The 18,255-nt window shown below is 42.6% G+C and overlaps 1 long non-coding RNA gene across 1 annotated transcript; it reads left to right on the plus strand.

Moving 5' to 3' along the window:
- Positions 1–7,653: 7,653 nt before the first annotated feature.
- On the plus strand, positions 7,654–16,632 carry LOC120102280 (uncharacterized). Its single transcript, XR_005503588.2, has 2 exons — positions 7,654–7,809; positions 15,803–16,632. It is a non-coding gene; the product is annotated as an uncharacterized LOC120102280 (long non-coding RNA).
- The last annotated feature ends 1,623 nt before the right edge of the window (positions 16,633–18,255 follow it).

The following is an 18,255-nucleotide window of genomic DNA, read 5'->3' on the forward strand; positions in this document are numbered from 1 at the left end:
AAGTTTGTAAAAACCTAAAATGAGTAAGAACTTACTAAATAACTTACAATAACCTTAACAAAAATCTATTTGTGCTTGATGGCCTAAAGCATAAATTATTTTACAAAAATGTTAGCACGTAAAGTGGCAGGCCTCTCCAGGACATTTCCCAACATACATGACACTATACTTTGTTTTAACTCTTCCCTGCCCTGGTTTGCTTTTTATCCCCATCTTAAGCACTGTTGCCAAAGTCATTTGGGGCAGAAAGGGTTTACCTGGCTAACAAGGCCTGACCAGAGTCTGTCACTGAGGAAAGTCAGGGCAGGAACTCAGGCAGGAACCTGGAGGCAGGAACTGAAGCAGATAACACAGGAGTGTGGCTCACTGGTTTGCTCTCAGACTCACATTCAGCTGCGGTCTCACACCTCCCAGGACGCCCTGCTCAGAGATGACACTGCCCACAGTGGACTGGGCCCTCCCCCATCAACCATTAGTCAAGAAAATTCCCCCACAGATAATATCTATGAGCCATTCTGATGTGTATTTATTGCCACATGTATCCATCCTTAGTCTTTCCTCCTCTCTCATGGTCACGTTTTACTTTTGTGACATACATGTGTATTCATAAGTTAAAAGGAGGTTTTGCATATGGAAGAAAATAGGTAGTGTTTAATTTTTGTTTGCTTGCCTTTGTTTATTTTTTAAAAAAAGATTGAGTCTTTTTATTTTTATTTGTGGTGTGTGTGTGTGTGTGTGTGTGTGTGTGTGTGTGTGTGTGTGTGTGTCTGAGGAGGCCAGAAGAGAATGTTGAATTTTGTGAAACTGGAATTGCAGGGAGCTGGGAACAGAACTTAGGTCCTTTGGAAGAGCAGTAATTAAGGGCTTTCAGTTGTTTAACCCTCTCTCCAGCTCCTCTTTTTGTTTTCTTCCTTATTTATTTATCTCTCATATATTACATCTCGGCTTTTGTTTCCCCTTCTTCCTCTCCTTTCAGTCCCCCTTCCTGCCCCCCACACCCTTCCCATTCACTCCTCCTTCATTTTCCTTTAGAAAAGATCAGGCCTCCCAGGGACATCAACCAAACATGCATAGCAAGTTGCAATAAGACTAGGCCCCTCCCTTCCTATTAAGGCTAGACCAGTGGGAGGAAAAGGATCCCAGAAGTAGGCAAAAGCATCAGAGAGAACACCTGCACTGATGGGAGTCCCATAAGAAGACGAAGCTACACAACTGTAACATACATGCAGAGGTCAGACCCGTGCAGGCTTCCATATTGTTGGTTTGGTGTCTGTGAACTCCTATGGGCCTAGGTTAGTGATCCTGTGTTTTTTCTGTGGTGTCCTTGTCCCCTCTGGCTTCTATAATTCTTTTTCTCCCTCTTCTACTGGATTCCTTGAGCTCTGCCTAATGCTTTGCTTGGCTCTGGGTCTCTGCATCGGTTTCCATCAGATGCAGGATGAAGCCTCTCTGAGGATGGTTATGCTAGGCTTCTGTCTACGAGTATAGCAGAGTATCATTGGGAATCATTCCATTGACTTTTGTTTTCATTTTTATTTTTGTTTGTTTTGATTTTGTTTTTTATGCTGGTCACATTTCATTCCAGCCTAGGTGTCTGGGCTACCCAGCTTCTTGTTTATGACCCTCCAGGCATTGTCAGAAGTTTGATCCCTCCCAATGGCAAGGATGTGAATGTTCATTGGTTGGCCATTCCCTTAATTTATACACCACCTTTACCCCAGCATGTCTTGTAGGCAGGACAAATTATAGGCCATAGGTTTGTGACTGGGTTGATGTCCTAGTCCCTTCACTGGAAGCCTTGCCTGGTGATAGGAGATGACTGGTTCAGTTCTGGAGCCCCCATTGCTAGGAGTCACCCTTATCGAGGGTCACCCTTGTAGATGAGTTTCCATTGAACTAGGTTTCTACCTCACCTCCAAGATCCCTCCTCTGGACTCTCTCCCTCCATCTGATTCCTGTTGGGATTCTTGAAATGGGGTCTCACATTGTAGCTCAGTCGAACCTTGAATTTGAAACAACCCTACTGCCTCTCCCTGGCACCAGGATAATGGGAGTAAGCGTCCAGGTGTAACAGTAAGTGTGGCTACTACAAACAACAAACAGACCCTCTTTCCGGTACCCAGCATAGATCACTCCCATTACTCTGATCTTAGTATGCCTGTGACTCTTTATATCCAATTACAATGTTTCAGCCTGGCATTCATATTAAATTTTACTTTCTCAATAGTAAGCTTTTCTGGTTAAATGTTTTATCCACATAGCTAAGTTTAGAAAACGAACAAGAAGGATCGGGAATGAGGGGAGTGTATAAAGGTGATCAGGGAAAATCCCGCTTCGTTCTCCCCACCCCCAGCCCCAGCTGCTCATTCATTGCCTCCCAAGTCATCTGTTATAATTAACTTCCTAATGTATCCAACTGAAAAAGAGCTCATATGCATGAAGTATGTGCTCTCCATTCATAGCTATGTAATGACTCTTCAAAAACTCATTACATCTAGCAAAACACGAATCTCATACCCGTGAAACAGTTCCGAAGCTTTCCCCTCAGCTCCTAGGAACCAGCAGGCTACTGTCTCTAGGACATTGACTACTCTAGGGACCCCAGATGAACATCGTTATGCCATATTTATAATTTTGTAGCTAGCTTGTTTCACTTAGTATAATGCCATAAATTTTCTCTGCACAGTAGCAGAGATCATGGTTTCTTTCCTTTGTTAAGACTGAATAACATTCCATTGTGTGGCTATACCACCGTTTGCTTAACTGGCCATTCACGGGCACTGTGGCACTTCTGTGTTTGGACTACTGATAATAATGATTCTATGAACACGGAATTCAGGTATTTCATTGGAACCCTGCCTATAATTCTTTTGGGTACATATCTAGAAGTAGAATTGTGAGATCTTATGGTAATCCTAGTTTCATTTTTTTATAGTGGCTGTGCCATTTTGCATTCTTACCAGAGGTATACGAAGGTTCCAGTTTCTCCACCTCCCTTGCCATTCTTAGTTTTGGGGGCTTTGATGGGGCGTTCCTAAGGCCATGTGCAGTGGTACTCTCACTCTAGATCTGATTTGCGTTTCTCTACTGAGCAACGTGGTTGAGCTGCCATCCCTTGACCTGTCATTGGCCATTCACAGATCTTTAGAAGATGCTGACTCGAGTCTTGAATTCGCTTTAAATCAGGGGTGGCCGTTCTTGTGCTTCTTTATCCTGGCATCACCTCCCGCTGTTAGATACATAAATGGTGGGTGCACTCTTCTTACCTCTGCATCCTTTGGTTGTGTCCTTTCATGCTTGACTCCTAAACTTCCCTGTGCTTTGGTCTTATATCCAAGACGCCATTGAAAGGCTGTGGGCAGACCTTCCCTGTCGTCTTTTGAGCAGGTTTTAGTTTTACCCAGTATGTTCAAGTGTTCGGTGTGTTGTGAATTAATAGCTAAGTGGTGCAAATCAAGTCATCAGCTCTGTCTTTAGCTACTTACAAGTTTTACAACTCACCCAGAGAGCCTTTACATTTCAACAATTATATTTTTTCTTGCATAAATGTAGCTAGATTCCTTCATGAATCTGCCTGGATATTTGTTAGCATTTCTCATTTATAAATAGTCTATTCTTTGAATTTAAGAAACATGTCTATATAGACATGTTTTATTTGTGATAACTGACATCTAAGGTCCATTGGGAGAGGGATTTCTAAATTTTTGGGTGTGGTTTCTGTGGACTCTTGGGGTGGCCTGTCCTTGTGTATTCTATAGTTTTTTAAATTATGAATTCGGGGTTGGGGATTTAGCTCAGTGGTAGAGCGCTTGCCTAGCAAGCACAAGGCCCTGGGTTCAGTCCCCAGCTCCGGAAAAAAAAAAGAAAAAAAGAAAAAAAAAGAATTATGAATTCATATTTTACTTAGACAGTTCTTTATCAGTTTAACAACTATAAATCGAGTATTTACTATCTCTAGGATATATGCAAATGTTGGTTATAAAAATCCCTCCTGAATAGAGTTTATGAGAGAGGGAGGGTGTTAGGTTAGGGTTTCTTGAGGTATTGGTTATGATAGCAGAACCAAGCACTTTACAAACTGAACTATCTCCCCATCCCCCAAAGATCTATTAATGGTTAAGCAAAATACAATATGCACCTACAATGAACTATGATTCAACCTTAAGAAAAAATGTTGACATATGTAAAACATAGATGAAAGTTGACCTCATAAAACAAAGCCAGCTTAAAAAGAATCATACAAACTAGGTATGATTTAAATCCTGTGAGGAACCTAAAATAATCAGTTTAGAGAATGTTGGTTGCCAGCGGTTAGGGGGAGGATACCGAGGAGATGCTGTTTATTGAGTACAGGAAGCAGTCAGCTATGGGGAGAGTTCAGCATGCAGGCTGCCTTACAGTAAGAGTGGACTAGCATTGCTGTTTCGAACACAAAATGATTGTCGGGGAGAAGTTGATGTGTCTGTGTCATAACTAACATTTGAAAGGCTAAACAACAAGAATGAGGAAGAGACACTAGAGATAGGAAGTTTGGAACTGTTCCAGGAGGTTCTTTTGTAAGCGGGAAGGACAATGACAGAAGAGAGGTCGGGAGTGTTTGTTCCTGGCCTGTCTGTTCAGATGTACAAAGAATTGTGTCTATGGACACAAGATTCCCAATAAGAAAGAAGCATTAGCAAGGTCCAGGCAGAAATTGTTAGGCAGGTGAGTTTTGTGCTTATACGATCGGATCATAATTTTAATCTACACCTGGGCTACTGGTGCCTAAAGTAAAATGGATTAGCATACTTTCTTTGATATTTAATGTTGAATACAGATCAGATACAGTTGTTATTATTAGCTACTTGGAAAAATGCAAGTTTAAGTTTTATAATATCTTCAACTTTGGGAACCACATATGAAATCTTAGGAGGGCTGACATGCTAGAGGGCTGTGAGGGTGGACCCTCCATACCCCATCCTTCTGCTCCTATCAGTTCCCAGGTCTTATGGAGGGATTAAAAAAATGGGAAATTTTACCTTCAAGTTTCATTTAGTTGCATTTTGCTGTATATGAAAAAATTTAAAAATGACTATTTTTGAAAACAGCTGCTAGCGGGATAGAAAAATATATTTTGGGGAAGGAAAAAAATTGTGTAAATTTTCTAGAACTTTTACCTTGGACCATGTAGAAAAAAAATTTTTTTTGGGGCTTGGATAATTTGAAAGGGCCTAGCTATCTATCTTCCAAGAAAAGGGCATGATGGATTTTATGAATTGCCATTTTGTGTGAACAAAATGAGGTCTTTATAAAATCTTAATTAGGCCCCTGAAAGAGATTAATATAACTGGACAGTTAACAGAAAGGTCTGCTCTAATTGGGCTTGAAACTCCTCTTCTTTGGGTTGCATGCTCTCTGCCCCCTGGTGGCCTTCCAAGGGGCTACTTTGGTTGCTCTGGGTTTTTCTTCAATGCAGGCTTTTGTACCGGAGTCTGGTTTGATTATTATGTGGTTGCCTGGCTGCAGGCCGTTAGAACAATTATGCTGCCTGCTGTCTTTTCCTTGTGTGGGGAGGTTGGGTCCAGGCCTGGAAATGAAATGTTTAGAAGTCATTTAGTCCACTTGGACAACCAAAGAATCTGATAGCCAGGCGTCCCCAGTGTGCATGGTTTTTCTGTCTGTCTCTTATATTATTATAGAGACACTGGGGAAATGACAATGAAGGACATCAAGATCACCTACAGCCTGCTGTCACCACAGGGTCCTCCCAGTGTTTGCTAATGCTCCCTGTGGTGGGAGTTATTCTCGCACGTTGGCATCACATACTTTAAACTGTAAGCCTGAGGAGGGTACGGAGCAAGATGAAGACAGAGGGTCAAACCCAAGCCTCAGCTTGCAGGCTAAGAATGGGCTCACATTTCACAAGTCCCAGAGACTAGAATTCTGCGTTAATTATGCCACGTTCAAATTTCAGCATCCAGAAAGGAAGGTTTATTGAAACCACATGTCTATTTATGCATCAGTATGAACAGAAAAAATGGTAGGAAAACCAGAAGTGCTCACTATCCCCCTTCATTAAAAAGGTTGTCAGCTTTGATGCGGGAGAAGCATTTTCAAAACCCTCAAATGTTTAAAAAAAGGCATCAAAATTATAATTTAAATAGTTATTTAAACATCCTTAGGGTTGAAGCTATAGCTTATTAGTGGGGTGCTTGATTAGTAGTACGTTGAATCCCTAGAAACAAACACACACACACACACACACACACGCACACGCACACACACATATGTGCATGCACGTGCACACCCAGAAATGTAAATGAATACTAGTTATCAACATTTTCCAATTTATTTCATTTTCCCCATTTTAGTTTTGCAAAATAAGACATTTATAGAGATTGTGTAATTTCACTTCAGCAGTTAAAATAGAAGTAGTTCATGCTCAAGATGAATTTGCACATATACTGCCACGCCAAAACTGCGCTTAACTATTTTTAGATGTATAAACAATGTTTATTGGGTGCATGACAAGAGTCTGTGGGCATAAAGGAACTATGTGAACTTTAGTTTTCTTTTCTACATTCTCTTCTACCTGTTCCCAACCTAATGAGCTGCTGCTGCCTTGGGCAGGGGCTACTGGCCTTCTCCATTCTCCTCCTTCATTGTGGCTGTCCCTGGCCTCTTCCAGTTGATCTCATGGGGCAGACACCCCGAGAGGGCAACTCACTGGTAGTTTTAGCAGCACAGTTTTGAGAGCGGTTTTTCTTGCCACAGGGAGGGACTCTTGAGAGGTCTGGCGTGGTGTGGCCTTCCTGGTAGGGTAGAGGAGGAAGAGTGCTCACTGCCTTGCAGAGGAAGGTGGGGCACTTCAACTTGTTTCTGCAGAAATGACCAGAAATGTAGATGCCCTCGCATGTGGCCCAACAGTACCCGTCTGACCACAGTGACACAGGCGGTGGACCTTCTCCTCACTCCCCTGCCCTTTCAGCCATCTTCCCAGCTGCCTTGACTGCTTTCCCACACTGGTGTCAATTTGTAGTCGCACTCCCAGTATCTGAGCGGATAAGCTTTTCAAGCATCACCAACATTTGTCCAAGTGCTTTTAAAAAATGTGAAGTGTAGCCCTCCAAATTCTGTGCTGCTTTGCTGTGCGCAGGATTAGCATTTCTGGAAATTTCTGTGATGACTGTGGGTTGAGAATCTTCTTGGGTACCGATTTTTTCCACCCCGCGCATTGCCTTGAGGTCATGCTTTGAAGTGTGAACACTTTTAATTGTCATGAAGTCCATTTGACTTATTTTTCTTTTCTTATGGTGCTTCTGGAGTTTTATCTAAAGATGTAGCCCTTAGTCCAGGGCTGTGGAAATGTATGCACATGTTTTCCTCCAGAGGTTTGGAGATTTACTTTTTCTACTCGTTTCTGTACTATTCTGAGCCAGTTTTTATGTTTGCAGGAGACAGAGGCATACGCATTTAAGAATAAAATCTTAAGCCATGTTACATGACAAACACTAACCTGTACTCAGTTTTAAAAATACCATTTAGAAATAAATTTATAGTCACAGTGAACCAATAGCCTTAAATTCCTAAAATATCCTTCTTTGAAGTTTGCTTTCTATTAGATTAGACATTTCAATGCATTATCACTAGACTGAAATTCAGAAAGATATTTAAAAGGATGTTTTCTCCTTGTACAACTAGGCAAGGAAATTGTCCGTGGCTGTTGTCTGAGAAGGTCTATGTGACAGAGCACTGCATTCTTATATTCGTTAAGAATGATGTCATAGGAAAGAAGTGGAGTTTCCCTAAACGTGTTTTCCTAGCACTATGGTAAGTTCTCAAATACAGTTTTGTATCTTAACCGTCTCTGCTATTTGCCCCATGTCCAGGAGTTACTGGTGCTAGCCTATATGAACTGTGACTTGCTCAGTTCTAAAGGGTGCATGGAGCTGAGCAGTAAACATCTTCTAAACTGTGCTCAGCTGTGTATGATCCCGGGCAGACCATTATGCCTCTATCTTTACCTGAAGAACTGAAAGCTATTATCCTATTTGATGAGCAAAATACATTTAAGGCAGGGAACAAATACTGGTCTAGTTTAATATTGGCAATGAGTACCAAATGATGTTTTTCCCCCAGCATTTCATAGGATGGACTGTAGTTTGCTTTAATAAACTATATGGCTGAGTTAGCCCAGGCGAGCACATGCAGGGTAGAAGAACATGCTCTGAGGGTGGACTCTCTCTACCACAAAGTCTGCCAAGAAGCAGTCTCTCCCTGGCGGCTGTGGTTCTGATCACTAAGCAGTGCACAGAAAGTATGTACCTGACTCTCATTCTTTCCTTTTCTCCATACCAACTTGAATTTGATTTTGAAATAAACAGGCATTTTTTGGGGAGTAACGTAGCAGCTGGTATACATTGGAGAGGTTTATTTCCACCACAGTTCTTACTTCTTATTTCTCTATCATCTTTTCCTCTGTTCTCTGTCCACACCCCTTCCAGTTTACCACACCCGGATTACCATTCCCAAACTCTCTTTGTCTTCTTCCCCAAAGAGGCACTTCCTTCACTTAACTGCTTATAGAAATAAACCAAGGCTTCTCTTTCCCCCAACCACCTGCTCAATATGCACGCAGGAGACCAATTATAACCGAGAGGAAAATCCCCTTTGAACAGCTGATTTGGAGCACAGATTTGGAGGCTTATCTTCTGTCTGCATCACAGGGTCATGCCAGGGTCATCCCTTGAGCAAATGTCTGTTTGGCTCCCACTGAGCTTATCCTGCAGTGTGCATACAGGGCCCTCCCTCTTCCTTTGGGCTATGAAACTGTTGGGCAGAAGCACCCGCTTGACATACTAATCAGAGTCTTGCTGTCACACATTCCGCAGCATTGCAAAGTTTGATATTGTGCTGAGAGCCTCCCTGAGTACTTTATTGATTTCCAAAAAAATAAAAAATAAAAATAAAAATAAATTTAAAGAATAGGGTAGCCCTTCTCAGACTTGTATGTGTATAGGTCCTATAGCAATGTCACAGAAATGAGAATTCTGTTTCGGCTGCTCTGTTTTTCTACCAAGGTCTCTACTGACCTGATGCTGTGGTCTAGAGAAGTTCCAGGTCTGCAGCCTGGAAACAAATCAAGGTTCTTCCTGGCCTTCCAAGGATCTCCTTTGCACAGCTCTCTGACTTGTTTGAGTATGCATTCATGTTTTGTCCACTGTACACAGTTTGACTCTATCCTGGCCATCAGCATGCTGAATGATGCTTGTCTAAATGTCTGCCTCCTAGATTGTGAATGTACAGAGGTAGAGATTAATTGTCTTTTAATGTGAGGAGCTAGAATATCACCTGGAAAAAACAGTAGGCATTTGACAAATGTTTACTGAAAAAATAAAAGTCATCCCCACCCACATAAATATACACTGTAATGGTTTGAATGAGAATGGTCCATATAGCTTGGTCACCAGTTAGTGGAACTGCTTGGAAAGGATTAGGAGGTGTGGCCTTGTTGAAAGAGGTGAGTCACTAGGGGTTTGCTTTGATGTTTCTAAGGACTCCTGAGATTCCCAGTGTTCTCTCTCTCTCTCTCTCTCTCTCTCTCTCTCTCTGCCTTGTGGTTATAGATAAAGATGTGAGTTCCCAGCTGTTCCTTTGCTCTGCCATCATGGATCCCAAGGCTCTCGAATTATAAGACATATTAAATACTTCTTGTAAGCTTTCTTGGCCGTGATGATTTGTTATGGTAATAGGAAAGTAGCTAGTATACTCATAGATAAAAATTCATAAAGTTAAAACCATCTTTCCTGAACACCATATGTAGACTGAAAGACCAACAGCAGATGCTTAGACCTAGCTGTAACATATGGAGATATGAGCTGTTGCTGGTTGAATTGCACACTCCCCAAATATAGTAAATCCCTTATCCCCAATACCCACAAATGTGACTTTACTTGGCAACAGGGACATTGGAAATCTAATCAGTTAAGATGGTCATATGGGGGGTTGGGGATTTAGCTCAGTGGTAGAGCGCTTGCCTAGGAAGCACAAGGCCCTGGGTTCGGTCCCCAGCTCCGAAAAAAAGAACCAAAAAAAAAAAAAAAAAAAAAAGATGGTCATATGGAGTAAGACGGAACCTTCACTCAAGATGATTTCTGTCTTTGATTAATTGGTTGATTGTTTCTTTGTTTTATTTTGTTTGAAACAGGATCTCATTTAACTTAGACTGGGCTCAGACTCATTTCGTAGCTGAGAAAGACATTGAACTCCTGATCTTCCTGTCTCTACACCCTGAGCACTAAGATTACAGGAGTGTGTCACCATGCTTGCTTGTGTAGTAGTTAGGGATCCTACTGCTGTGTCAAAACATCAAAAGCAAAATCACCTTGGGGAGGGAAGCATTTATTTCACCTCACAACTCTCAGGTTCCAGTCTATCAGCGAGGAGAGTCAAGGCAGGAGCACAATAACCTGAAGGTAGAAACTGATACAGAGCCCATAGAGGAATGCTGCTTATTGGCTTGCTCCTTATGGCTTGCTCAGCCTGCATTGTAACAGAAATCCAAGGTCATCAACCTAGGGGTGTCCTCACAGAAATTATGCTGAGATATCTGTAAACTCTTGCTGCCAGAGGCTGGAAGAGGTTAAGATAGTTCCTATCCTGGAGAGATAGAGAGAGCATGAGTCTGCCAAGCTTGATTTTGAACTCTAGTTTCAGATGTATGAGAGAAGAATTCTGTGACTTTTAAAGCCACCTGTTGGGTGTATTGTGTTACAGTAGCACTAGGTGGTACAGCCTCAAACAAGAAGAAAAAGAATTAGTTGTTGGTCCCACTATCAAAGAACACACAAGGCAGAGTGGAAAAGAAGCTGCTGCTTACAAGCCAGGCATGTGCAGAGCCTGTCATTCAGAGAGGGAGGCCATATTTACTAGCATTTTATTTATTATTTGAAGTAGAGAAAGTATTGAATGAGAGTTTGGGAAGAGGGCCTTCTAGTACACTTGAGCAGTACCAGCTGTCGACGTGGTCCCCAAATGCATTCTAAATGCTTCTGATTCCCTGCATGTCCTCTGACATCACCTTCTTCCATTGAGTTTGGGACAACTGGATGGTCTATACTATCTTGTTCCTTCCAGCCTTAGAATAGCTGAGAATATATGACTCAGATCGCATATGACACCTTCACTAAAGCCTGTAGTTTCACACCTATTATCCTGGGACTCCAGAGGCCCAAGTAGGAAGATTGGTACAAATTTAAGGTCAGCCTGGGCTACATAGTAAGAGTAAAGCCAGCTATGACTCAGAAAAAAGAAACAAAACAACGTTCCCGAAAACTCCATCAGAATAAAACAAAACAAACAAACAAACCAACAACAGCAGCAGCAGCAGCAGCAGCAGCAGCAGTAGCAGCAGCAGCAACAACAACAACAAACACAGCGAAGTCAGAACTCCCTAGACCAAAAAGAGCTCTGCAGGGACCAGCAATTTGCATGCTCCATGTGACCTTCCTTAGTTTTGTCAGTGGTCTACAGAGTTTCAGCCCATGGTTTCTGTACTCTCTCTGTGCAGAGCTTGCCCTGGGGCCTGCACCCCTTGACAGTTCCCCACTTTCCTCTCTCTGGTCTCAGCTTCAGTGTCACAAAAGCATTGTCTTTGGCATGCCTCTTCTGGCCTTGCTGAGTTAGGTCCCTGCAATGCATTTTCTTTTCTTTTCTTTTTTTTTTTCTTTTCTTTTTTTCGGAGCTGGGGACCGAACCCAGGGCCTTGCACTCCCTAGGCCAGCGCTCTACCACTGAGCTAAATCCCCAACCCCTGCAATGCATGGGACTCTGGTGTTTTCTTCATGATTTTCCCATTACTGGTAGGTATTTCTTTGTCTATCTCTGATTTGTCCATTATAGGAGGATATTTATTTTTTTTACTGTCATATCTCTGTAAATGCTAAGAAGGCAAAAGCATCCTATATCTATTTTACTTTCCACTGTAACCTGACTTGAACAGGGATTCAAACTTACAGTGTCTTATCAATGTGTACTTGTTGACTGGATAAATGGAAACTTGTTTGGCAAAATAAGTCAAAGACCTTAGAGATGTATCAATTCTTTAAATCAGTTGTGCCATTTCCAAGAAAATATTGAAGAAGTAACTGCAAATATATGTCAAGATATTTAGTTAACAGAAAAAATACAATATATTGGGATTAAAAATAAGTGTCTAAAAAGGACCTTCAAAGTGAGAATATTTAGGCATTCAAATGACATTGGAGAGAAGTATTCAGACACAAATTTTTAGTGACTATATATTTATTGTATGTTAAAATATGTCATATATTTTATGTTTTCTGTAATATACAGAACTATATGAAATGTTAATGAATTTACTTTCTCTACATATTTTATTTAATATTTATGACACAGGGATCAATACCAGGATCTTGCCTGCACTGGGCAGGTGCTATACCACTGAGCTATCCTGCCTCTTCTTAAAAATATTTAGACACATTTTATATAGATGATTTTTTTGTACATTAGAAGAATAAAAGTAATCCAAATGTTTCTTGACAAAAATGAGTGGAAATTAGCCAGGATTTGGTTTGAATTTCAGACTTTCATTCTTGTGGAAGAAATATTGACCAGCATAATAAGGTAGTGTTCAGAGATAACACACACTCCCCAGACGATGCTTTGCCCTGTCATACAGGGAATCCCATCTGTGGTTAAATTTCAGGCCACCCTGTCATCTTGTTGAGAAAATTATTTTTTTATAAGAGAAACTTTCTTTTCTCATTTTCACCATTGCTTTTGAGTAAGAATAGAAAGTAGAGAGCCACAGAAACTCTCCTCTAAGAATTTCAATACTGTACTTGATAGGGATCCTAGTAACACATGGACAAAATACTGAGTAGGAGGGGGATTTTTAGATCAAATATATGCAAATATGCAAATGAGTTTTATTACTCGAAAAATCTCAGAGGCAAAATTTTACCACCTTTTTGTGCTTCTTCTTGTCCTTGTTCTTCTTGTTCTTGTTCTACTTTTCTTCTTCTTCTTCTTCTTCTTCTTCTTCTTCTTCTTCTTCTTCTTCTTCTTCTTCTTCTTCTTCTTCTTCTTCTCCTTCTCCTTCTCCTTCTCCTTCTCCTTCTCCTTCTCCTTCTCCTTCTCCTTCTCCTTCTCCTCCTCCTCCTCCTCCTCCTTCTCCTTCCCTCCCCCCCCTCCTCCTCCTCCTCCTTCTCTTTCCTCTTCCTCTTCCTCTTCTTCTTCCTCTTCTTTTGAGACAGGGCTTCTCTGTGTAGCCCTGGCTATTCTGGAACTCATTCTTTAAACTAAGCTGTCCTCAAACCCACAGGCCTCTGCCATTTTTTCATGACCTTGTGGCCCCTGCTTTTTTCTGGAGACTTGTTTTAGCTTGATGGAGACGAGTCATAACTCTTCTTAGTTTTGCGCATTTGCTTGGCTACTGAGTTAGCCCCAGATAGACCCTTGGTACCATCATGCATGAGCCCAAGATTGGTTCATTTCCAATGTCTAGGTTTAATAGGTGAAGCTATATATTTTTTTTTAACCAAAAAGAACAAACCAAGGAATGCATCTGCATTTATTATTAATGCTTCTATTATGTTTGTGTATTTATTTCTGACTACACATAAGCATGCATATATTAAGCATATATGAACTTATAAAACTTACACATTTGTAAAAGAATCAATGACACGGAACAATCCTTAAGCAAAGTCATGAAGATAAAAAAATTCTTATGAAAACAAACATGGGGTAGGTGTCATTCCTGACACTGGACGGCACCAACCAGTGCATTTAAAGACCAGGCTAGCCATTCCCTTTGGCTCTTCCCAAGAGTCTAATTTGAGCTGGGAGTAGTACTTTGGTTCCCATCTTCTGGACTATTATGTATTTTCCCTCTGGGGTTGAATAGAGGCTTCCATCCAGGAGAGAGGAGCTATTACCAAACTAGTTCAATAGAATTAAATTTTTTTGTAAAAGGCAAATCTTTGTAGACTTAAATTATTCTAAGCTACTCATAGAAATCCAGTTACAATTCAAAGGAGAAAAAAGTCTTCAATGAAAATGAATCCCGAATATGTAAGGGAAAGGGATCTAAAAAGTTAAATAAATCTTAAAAAGTGGTTTTGGTGACCACTGTTCTCTGTGCAGCTAAATACATTCTGAACACGGAGCGACATGAAATTGCAGCCTCCTTGCTCTGGGTCTGATGAGTTTCAAGACCGTGGTGATGGAAGGCCCATCCACGGGCAAATCTAAACCAGTGCTTCCCTCCCAACCTTCCAGTGTTGCGAGACTTTACTACAGTTCCTCATGCTGTGGTGACCCCAGCCATAGCAGCACTTCACTGCTACTTCACACCTGCAATTCTGCTAGTGTGAAATATCAGTGTCTCCTCAGTCTTTCACCCTCCTGAGGGGTCAGGACCCACAGGTGGAGAACTGCTGTCTAAACCAAGGGCTTTGTGAACTGCCCTGGCCACATGTCCTTGACGTGGGTCCTGTTCCCAGCAAGGACGTTGTCTCTGTGCAGTGTGGTGGTGAAGATGCAGAGTCTAGAGCCAAGACCTGAGGATAAGTATTTGGCTTGCTGCCCATGCACTGCTAGACCAGGCACAGACAGGTTTCTGATTTGTTTCTGGGCATCAGTTATTTACTTGTGTTGTGGGGGAAATAATGCTATCAAATTCATAGAACACAGTGAGCGTCAAGTGAAAAGTGCCTTGAACAGTACCCAAGATATTATGTACCTGTTAATAGTTGTGTGTCTGTGGTAGAGCGCTTACCTAGGAAGCGCAAGGCCCTGGGTTCGGTCCCCAGCTCCGAAAAAAAGAACCAAAAAAAAAAAAATAGTTGTGTGTCTGTGTGTGGTGTGTGATGGTGGTGGTGCTGGTGAGTGTATGTGTGGTGTGTGGTGTGTGACAGGGGTGGTGGTATGTGTGTATGTGTGTGTGTGTGTGGTGAGTGTGTGTGTGTGTGTGTGATGTGTGATGGTGGTGGTGGTGGTGGTGTGTGTGTGTGTGGTGAGTGTGTGTGTGTGTGTGTGTGTGTGATGTGTGATGGTGGTGGTGGTGGTGTGTGTGTGTGTTGTGTGTGGTGTGTGACTGGGGTGGTGGTATGTGTGTATGTGTGTGTGTATGTGTGTGTGGTGTGTGTGTGGTATGTGGTATATGGTATGTGTGTGTATGTGGTGTGTGATGGTAGTGGTGTGTGTGTGTGTGTTTGTGTGGTATGTGTGGTATGTAGTATGTGATGGTAGTGGTGGTGGTGGTGATGGTCATGATGGTGGTGTGTGAGATGTGTGATGATGGAGGTATGTGTTTGTATATGTGTATGTGTGGTGTATGTGGTGTATGGTGTGTGTGTGTGTGTTTGTGTGTTGTGTGTGTGTGTGTGTGTGTTGTGTACACTGCTCTACATTGCTCAATTGCCTGTAGAAGCAGCACTCTAATCTTTGAGGTTCAACGATGCTACCATTTATTTAAATTATCTAAGAGACTGTATAGATCCCAGTTTTACTTAGTTGCTCCTTCTAAATCCCACTCATTTGATTGTAGATGATAACTAAGATCTTTACAGTTTGTGCCCCTGTAGTTAGACTACTCCTGACTGGGGTGGCCAAGCTCAAGACAACAGACATCTTGGTCTGTTTTCTATTTTTTGGTCCATTACCTGGTCTGTGTGACCTTAGGCAAATGATAGATCTGTGCTTTCTTTCCCCTGCACAACCTGTGCTATTAACACAGAGAAAACCCCAAAGCAAGCATTCACATACCCTGCTCTACTCTGATACGATATTTATTTAGTTTCAGATGCCATAGAAACAAACAGATCAAAGTGGTAACACGTCTCCAGACACCAGGCTAGTGGCAAAGAGGGTTCCAGCCAAGTAGCAGAGGGAGCTGGCTCTGAAAAGGGACGATACTGCTGTGCATGAGGCCCTGGAGGACGACCTGGAACAGCTGCTGCCATTCGGAGAGGTGGGGGCAGGGAGAAGATCTGCTGCGGTGCCACCAACTAGCGAACAAGTTCCTTCCCTGGCCCCTTTCTTGTCACCCAATTGATAAAAAACAGTTTATAAACAAAAACACATTTAAATTAGATCCATGTCAGACTTGATTGGGGTCAGAGCAGCTCTTCTGTTTTTCTTGGACCATGACAATATTGGATTATGAAAGAACTGTGATTGTGAAATTGAAGTTTCCTAGCAGTTTGTTCTACAGACAGTCAAGTTCAGTCTTTATGACCATGACCCTGAAGGAGACAGAGTTCTGCTCATGCTGAACTTCTCTTGAGGAATAGACTTCTACAGCAGGAAGCTGACTTGAAAAGGTCATGCCCCATCCAGTGACCAGGCAGGAGGATGGGGAGGCCTCCCGCCTGGGTGCCAGAAAAACAAACAAAAGTGACAATGTATCTTCAAACACATGCCTCTGGCTCAGAGATGGTCTGGCCAACTAGCAGATGGAACCCATTTGGAATGAGACAATTCTGAATGGCTCCAGAGCTCACCAGGGATCTGTGGATACCTTTTGTGTGACTGAAAGTCTGTTCCGCCTTTCTCTGTGCCCAGTCTGTTTCTTGCATTCCATGTAGCACCCATTTTGTTCCACCTATAAACCCACCGCTCCAAAAACACTCTTCTTCACGGCCTCCTTTTGAGATCTACGGACTTCTGAGGATGATAGTCTGAACTGCGGTGCTTTTTCTTCAAAGAGATTTTGAGTAATGCCCAGGGAAGTTTGTTGTTGTTGTGATGTTAGTGTGACAGTGGAGCAAAAATGGTACTGGCTTCAAACTGCTGGAAGCCCAGGGTACTGCTCAATATCTATGGTGCACGGTCAGTCTCCACTGAGGAGGATCATCTGCCCCTGATGTAACAGCACTGACCTCGAGAAACGCTCGATCAGGCATGTTTCCAGCAAGAGTTTCTGAGTCAGAAAGCGACGTCACTCAGGTCAGCAAATAATGTTTAAGGTGAGCAGAATGGGCCATGACCATGAGCCCCATCGTCCCTCCCCAACCTCATTACTTCTTCCTGTATTGCAACTGCCTCTTCATACCAGTACAAACCCCATTATCAGTTATAGCTGACACCCCAGAAAACATAGAGAGCCACCTCCTGTTGAACGTTTCCTCAATAAGGCTTTTCTCCACTGAAGCCGTCTGTGTCTATAAAATCCCATCAGCTTGGGGGAAGCTTTCTGAAGTGAGCAGCTTCTTTGCTCCTGTTCTCAGGTGGGGAGCGGTTATGCTCTCCTGGTCTGGAGCTATTTTTTTCCCTCTCCTCAGCCCAGGTTGAGCTTGTGTTATAAAGGTGTCTCAGTCAGCAAATAGTTGAGGTTGTAGGATATGAAGTTCCTTTGAAACTCAGTGTTGACTCTTTGAAGAATCAGTCCTGTTGCCCATTGGGGATTGGGGGGATTGGGTCCCTGATGACTTCTGCACTCGCACATTCACCCTTTCCCAGGTCTTCAGGAATGGGATACATTTGAGGGCGTTTCCATCCCAGGCTGTGGCGGTAAAATCAGTAGTGAAAGACACTGAGGGTGAGCTCTTGCTTCACACATCAGCTCTGAGTTATCTATTATCTGTTCATTCTCTAGCAGACTAGAGAAGAGGAGAGGTCGCAGACAGGAAGTGTGGCTGCGAGTGAGCAGTGAGATGCATAACGTTGAAGGAAAACCAGCAGTGGGCTGGGTCCAGCAAACAGAGAAGGCACGCTGAGGAGAGGAAACTGGTCAGCCATGGGGAGAGGACACACACACACACACACACACACACACACACACACACACACAGAGAGAGAGAGAGAGAGAGAGAGAGAGAGAGAGAGAGAGAGAGAGAGAGGAGAGGTCTTACAGAAAAGTAAAGGAAAAGACTGATACTGGATCGGATGTTAAAAACTCAGAAAAATTAAATGAGAGCTGAGCCTGGTGGTGCAGGATTATAGGATGCCAGCTACTCAGGAGGCTGGTGCAACAGGTTTGCAAGTTCAAGGGTCTGACTCAAAAAGCAAAAGCAAGGCTGGGGGCTATAGCACAGTGGTAGAACACCATGAAGTCCTAGGTTCAATCCCCAGTGCAGAAGAATGAGAGGAGGAGGGGGAGGAAGAAGGGAAGGAGGAGGAGGGAAAGTGGAGGAGGGGGAGGATAGCCAGCTAGAGGACCATGCTCAGCACTGGCAGGACTTTGTTCCTTGGCTGCAGAACATGGATTGATAGCAGTCTGTTCAAATAGTCACCAAAGGAACACCCATC

This window comes from Rattus norvegicus, chromosome 4 (assembly GCF_036323735.1).
Source record: "Rattus norvegicus strain BN/NHsdMcwi chromosome 4, GRCr8, whole genome shotgun sequence".
NCBI classification, from domain to species: Eukaryota; Metazoa; Chordata; class Mammalia; order Rodentia; family Muridae; genus Rattus; species Rattus norvegicus.